The sequence below is a fragment of the Somniosus microcephalus genome, unplaced genomic scaffold (assembly GCF_052327205.1).
Source record: "Somniosus microcephalus isolate GS21.2 unplaced genomic scaffold, FLI_Smic_1.0 unresolved_chr1, whole genome shotgun sequence".
Lineage (NCBI taxonomy): Eukaryota > Metazoa > Chordata > Chondrichthyes > Squaliformes > Somniosidae > Somniosus > Somniosus microcephalus.
Genome location: NW_028225179.1, coordinates 97,718,561 through 97,725,437, shown reverse-complemented (window position 1 = coordinate 97,725,437; position 6,877 = coordinate 97,718,561). Strand labels below are relative to the sequence as shown.

General features: G+C 45.2%; 1 long non-coding RNA gene across 1 annotated transcript; it reads left to right on the top strand.

The window, feature by feature from the left end:
* LOC147095638 (uncharacterized) lies at nt 1-6,242 on the top strand. The gene is made up of 3 exons (XR_015074812.1): nt 1-30; nt 1,244-1,311; nt 5,084-6,242. It is a non-coding gene; the product is annotated as an uncharacterized LOC147095638 (long non-coding RNA).
* The last annotated feature ends 635 nt before the right edge of the window (nt 6,243-6,877 follow it).

The following is a 6,877-nucleotide window of genomic DNA, read 5'->3' as shown; positions in this document are numbered from 1 at the left end:
CACTGGAGTGACTGCAGCAACTATTGCAATGTAAGTGAAGAGATAGAGAATAAATAATTCAGTTTTTATATCTTCTAACTTTATATCTTCTTTCCTTAAAAAACTTTCGATTTTCAAAAGGCGAAAGTTTTTTAAGGAAAGAAGATATAAAGTTAGAAGATATACAAAAGCCGAAAGTTTTTAAGGAAAGAACATATAAAGTTAGAAGATTTCCGATTTTGTACTTTGCAGGTACTATTTTTTTTAAAGAAAAGAAATTTTGCAGTTTTTATTAAGAAATTTTTTTTTTCCATGCTTCCAACCGACATGAGAAAATGGCCGCCGGCTTCTTCATGCACCTTCAAGGCTGGCCGCACCCGCCCTGAAGGCTGGCAGACAGCTTTTTTATCTTTCTGCCCCCGCCCCCTAGCCCCTCTCCTCAGCACCCCCCCCCCCCTCTCAAGGGTTAACCCGGCAACCGGCTCTGGAGATCGGGAGCCAAGGAGGGTTACCCCGGCAACTGGGCCCGGCCATCTTTCATCCTGGCAGCAGTTCAATGCAGTGACACCACCGCGCCATATTTGATCCTGGCAGTACGAAACTTTCCTCGTGACGCCATCTTTGATCATGGCAGAACTTCAATGTGGGCCTGAACAGCGCCATCTTTAGTCTGGGCTGCCCAGTTTCTTCCTCCTTCCCTCTCTCCTTCCCCCTCCCTCTCTCTCCCCTCCCTCTCCCTTCCCCCCCTCTTCCCTTCCCCCACCCTCTCCCTCCCCCCATCTCTCCCTTCCTCCCCCCATCTCTCCCTCCCTCCCCCCATCTCTCCCTCTCCCTCCCTCCCCCCCACTCTCTCTCCCTTCCCCCCACTCTCCCCCCCTCTCTCTCCCTCCCCCCCACTCTCTCCCTCTCCCCCTCACTCTCTCCCTCTCCCCCTCCCTCCGCTCTTCCCCTCCCCCCGCCCTTCCCCCCTCTTCCCCCCCTCCTCTTCCCCTTCCCCTCCGCCTCCCCCCTCTTCCCCCCAGTGGCTCTCTCTCTCTCCCCCAGTCGCTCTCTTCCCCCCCCAGTCGCTCTCTCTCTCTCTCTTCCAACAACAACATGCCCTCGAAAAAGCCTCGGCACCGCCGGGCACTCCAGTGTTCAATATATCGTCTTCAAGGGATCTTAATTCTTCTTCAACTGTTGCCAAGTTGATCTCCATTAATTGAACATCTTCCTCTTGTTGCATCCTGAGTGCTTCAATTAAACCTTTTTCTTTGTCTTGAAGATATCGATGGATTTTTGTAAATTGTGCAGAGATGTCTTGTTCCAGGGATCCTGTGAGTTCCTAAGATGGTGAGAGATAATACAAGAAGCGGGTTGCATAAGAGTCACATTGAAATTGGTCTTAGGCAGTAGTGCTAATTGGGCGGTATCCCGTTGATCGCCTGTTACACGTTCCGCATGATATTCAGTTCTATTGAAGGCAATGGGAGTGCATATTGGGCAGGGAGTGTATCTGGTGGCCAATACAATACCGGCCCGTTTAGCACTGCTGCCCATGTTGAATTTCTACAGTGCAGTGTTTTCAAGTAGCACTGGTAGTACTTACATCCAGTTCTGAAATTTTCTCCTCCTGCTGACGTTTCAATTCACTTTTATTTTCCTTTTTATCTTCCATGGAATCCAAGGTGGATTTCAGCTGGTCCTAAAAATGGAACCAGTTCTTGTCAAAAGCCATCATATTTTTATTTGATTTTGTACAGTTTTATATAGTTGGAGTTTAAGATGGAGGCAACACATTTACCAAGCTTCAATCTCGAAGATGAGAGACACAATATCTGATGATAATCAAAAGACTGGTTAACATAAAGATGCTTTGGCCTACGGGTGAGTTGCATTTGCTGAAGTACCACATAAGCGATTTATTGCAAAGATAATGGTGCAACGATTTAAGGAGGATTTGACCGCCATGGGATTAAAAAGTCTGCTTCTGGACTCCTGGCACACACCAGAAGCACATGTTGCAGAATCGTACACCACCAGCTCGGAATCTTCTGTCTATTCATCTTCAGCGAAATGCTTATCTTACGGATTGTGAGGTGGTTGGAGGGCACAAAGCAAAGTGTAGGGGATAAGAGAATGTTTTTAAACTAGAAAGAAATGGCGAGTGGTGATCCACGGAGGTCGGTGTTGCTGATGACACCAAGTGGCAAATTATGACAAGAATTCCAAGAGGAAGTAAATAGGCCACCAGGAAAGTCAAATAGGTGGCAGATGCAGTTTAATGGAACACAATCCAAAAGAGTACACTTTTGAAGTACTTATAGAAAAAGGCAACGCACTTAACAGATAACATCTAAAATTGAGTAGAGGTGACGAGTGGCCTTGCCAGTAAGCAAACAGTGCTAGTAGATAAGGCCATAAAAAGGCAAATAACTTTGGTTTTATATTGATAGATATAGAATACAAAATAATTAGGTAATACTGAACATAGCCCGCAATAGCTGTATTGTGTGCCATTTTAGGGACCCAATTATAGGAAGGACCTAAAAGCAATGGAAAGGATGCAGTGTACAGTGGACTCGAGATGGGGGGTTACAGTTATGAAGATGGAAAGATGCAGTGTGCAGTGTGCAGTGGACTCAGGATGGGGGTTTACAGTTATGAAGAAGGAAAGGTGCAGCTTACAGTGTACAGTGGACTCGGGATGGGGAGCTACAGCTATGAAGATGGAAAGATGTAGTTTACAGTGGACTCGGGATGGGGAGTTACAGCTATGAAGATGGAAAGATGTAGTTTACAGTGGACTCGAGATGGGGGTTACAGTTATGAAGAAGGAAAGATGCAGTGTGCAGTGGACTCGAGATGGAAATATATAGTTTACAGTGGACTCGGGATGGGGAGTTACAGCTATGAAGATGGAAAGATGTAGTTTACAGTGGACTCGGGATGGGCGGTTAGAGCTATGAAGATGGAAAGGTGCAGCGCACAGTGTAGAGTGGAGTTGCGGGTTATGAAGAGAGATGAGAGAGGTGCGAGCTATTTTCACGGAAGCTGAGGAGGTTCAGCAGGACACAGATAGACCTCTTCAACATTACTAAAGGTAAGCAAGAGATTGCCGCCTCTGCTGGGCCAGATAGTAAAGAAAGAACGGAAATGGAAGATAATAAAAGGGCGGCTGGGATCCATCTTTGCACAGAGTGGTTTGAGTGTTTCAAACCAAGTACACTGGGGTAAAACATCTCTCTTGGTGCATCTGACGAGCACATCAGCAAAGTGCAGCCACCAGCCCGGGATTGTCCATCAATTGATTGAATTGATGAGGCGATCAGATACCGCCATAATATTCAAACACATCCCAAGTGACAGGAGGAGTCAAGGACAAAACCCGAAGCGGGCATCACAGGTAGTGCCCAGAAATGATTCGGCTTTCAGAGTACAGGCTACACTTTGTAATGAGGAATTTCTGTTTGGTGAATGTGTTTTGTGGTTTTGTGTATTTGGAAATAAAGTCCTGACCAGTAGTTGTAACCTGAATAAAGTGATCTAATTGTTGAAAGCAGACTGTAGGGGCCCTGACAGATATACTCCAGCAGACAGTGTATTGGAATTGATAGTTTAGCTTCGCCTACAGTAGCCCAGACATCACAGTGATTTCGCCCACTTATGAAAACTATTACCAACCATTTATATGAGAAGAAGGTGCTGAGGAAAATCAAGCGATAAGGGTCGGAAAAAGCAATTAATAAAGACGTATCCCCGCCCCCCCAACTACACACAGACACAACGTCACACAGAGAGACACCAAAATACTCACACACAGACACACACACAGACTAGTGGAAACATCTTCTCTATGTCTACCCTATCGAACCCTCAGATGATATTGAAGACGTTCTTCAGGTTACCTTTTCTTAGAGAAAAGTGCCTCAGCCTGTTCAATCTTTTCTGATGGGTATAACCTCTTAGTTCTGGAATCATCCTTGCAAATCTCTTTTGCACCTTCCTGGTGCCTCTATATCGTTCTTATAATATGGAGATAAAAACTGCACAGTACTCCAAGTTTAAAATAACTTCTCTACTTTTCAATTCTGTCCCTATAGAAATGAACCTCAGTGCTTTGTTATAAACATAGAAAATGCTGGAAATACTCAGCATCAGTGGAGAGAGAAACAGAGCTAACGTTTCAGGTCGATGAACTTTCATCAGAACTGGAAAAAGTTAGAGATGTAACAAATTTAAAGCAAGTGCAGGGGCAGGAATGGGGGAGGGGTGGAAAGAACGATCAGTCCTCAGCAAAGGCCTGAGCTTCATCCCCTTATGCCCCCACCTCAATGAATTTCAGGCTCGGCAAGACGCTGAGCTCTTTTTCCATTGTCTTCGTCTCCGTGCCCACTTCTTTGTCCAGCAGTCGTCCTCCCGCACGGCTGACCCTTTCTCCCACTTTCAGATTTCTCGTGCTACCTGGACCCCTCCCTCAAGCCTCTTACCCTCTCTAGATCTATTCATTGCGACTGCTGGCGTGACATTGGCCATCTCAATTTCTCTGCTCCCCTCACTCACTCCAACCTACCTCCCTCTGAACTTGTAGCACTCTGTTCTCTCAGATCCAACACCAACATTGTCATTAAACCTGCTGACTAGGGAAGTGCTGCTGTTGTTTGGTGAACCTTGCGGAGGTTGAACGCCAACTCTCTGACACCTCCTCCTACCTCCCCCTGGACCATGACCCCACTACCGAACATCAAACCATTGTTTCCAAAACTGTCACTGACCTCTTCTCCTCTTCTCTCTCCAACACATTAAGATCTTCCTGAAGCAGTCCTGCCAGCCAGTTCTCAGTCCAGCTCAATATATTGCCATTAATACCAGAGGCTTTACTCTTGTAGAGAAGCCTCTTGTGCGATACCTTATCAAAATCTTTTTGTAAGTTGAAGTAGACAAGGTCTACTGGGCTTCCCTAATCCCCCAACTTCGCAACTTCTTCAGAAAATACAACTAGATTTGTAATACATGCCTCCTTTTATAAGGCCATAAAAGAATTTATATTGAAATTAACTTGCCAAGTACACGCCATTCCACAAGTTTATTAATGTACTTTTGCGTTTTGAACTTGTGATTCCAGAGTCCAAATCATTTATGTAATGAGCTCCAAAGTACAGCAATCACAGCAACTTGCCACACTGTCCGCGCCCATATTTTAAATCTCGCCACTACTGGGAAATGAGTCCTGGAATCAGAGAATACAACCATAGAACGATACAGCATGGAAGGAGGACATTCGGCCCATTGTGCTTGTGCCGGCCTTTTGATAGACAGACCTTTCCCATTTGTCCCACTCCCCTACTCTTCTGAGTAAAACTAACTAGAAACTACTCCACTTCTAAAGAACCATAAACATCACAAACAATCCGCGGGGTCTAAGACACTTCCGTCCATTTACCTTGTACTTTCTCACTGCATCCCGGACCGGCAGGAGCCTGTGGCCTGAACGTGCGGGCGAATCTCTACAAATGACACAGATCAGAGTCTCATCCTCCTCACAGAACAGTTTCAGCTTCTCGTCGTGTTCCTCACAGTGATTCCGCTCCTTCTCTGTGTCCCAGTTCAAACATAAGACGAGATGTTGAGGTTAAGCAATTCCAGCATATCAATGAAAGGCCAACCAGGAGCTTCAAGATAGGGCAACCAGTCTTGGCCCGCGACTACCGAACAGAAAAATGGCAGCCAGGAACGATATGCACACAGCAGGGACCACTAATGTACACAGTGGACGTTGGAGAGAGCATCGTAAGATGCCATGCTGACCAGATTCTAGAGTCACAGGAACAAGCCGAACCCATACCACGAGCATGTGCACCTGGTAATGAACCCGAAGTACAGATTGCATCTACCTCAGAATCAGTGGTATTGGAAGCTGACGAAGCAACCAATGACAATGAGCCAGAATCGACTCCGCCGCAAGAACAGTATACTCGAGAAAGGCGCTATCCAGACAGGATCAGGAAGCCTCCTCAAAGACTGAATTTATAAATGTTTACTTTCAGCTGATGTATATAGTACAAAGAAAATTGTAATTGTAATTAGTTATTATTCAATTGTTAAATGAATGTTATGTACTGGTTATCTAAAAGGGGAGGAATTGTTGTGTATGTACCTTTAAGAGAGAACTGCTTTTATGCTGTAGTACCAGCAGTGACCACACCTGTATATAAAGCAGTAGCAGGCTCCTGTAGTTTCAGTTCAGCATACTCTCTGTGCAGTAAACAGCTATTATTATCGTTCTCCTGCAGTCCGTGTGTTATTAAGGCGCAGACACAACAGTCTCCACTCCCTCTAATTCCAGAATCAAAACTTTCACTTTCACCTCTTCAATTATTGCATAATCAAAGAGCAATCGGCCAATAACAGGTCGGTGGTTTTTAGATTTGAAACCTATGTAGGCCCAGAAATTCGGGTCGGGGGCTTCCCGCGGGTGCAAGCCCCCAATCTGCACTTACCTTGCGCGCCGGCCGTTGAGCTCTGGGCCCGCTGGAATTCCGATCCGGGACCTGGTCCAGCTGCCGGCGCGCAGTGCTTGCGTATCCCAGGGGCGCAGTTAGTTCGAAGCGTCCCCTGGGATCACGTGGGCCATGGGGAGCCAATCGGAGCAGGGAATGCTCCATTCATAAGTCTGACAGGAAGTGCTGTCTAGACTTATAAATACTACAGCCCCAAAACTTCACATTTTTTAAATAAACTATAAATTACAAGAAATAACTAGTTTAAACAATAATTTACATTTTTGAAAAAAATAATTTTATTTTCTAACGGTGCTAAAAATTAACTTACCTTTCTTTAAAGTATTTAAAAATAATAAACCGGTGGAAAAAATGTTTAAATTTTAATTAATTCACCACTTACCTTGTAAAAAGCAGGC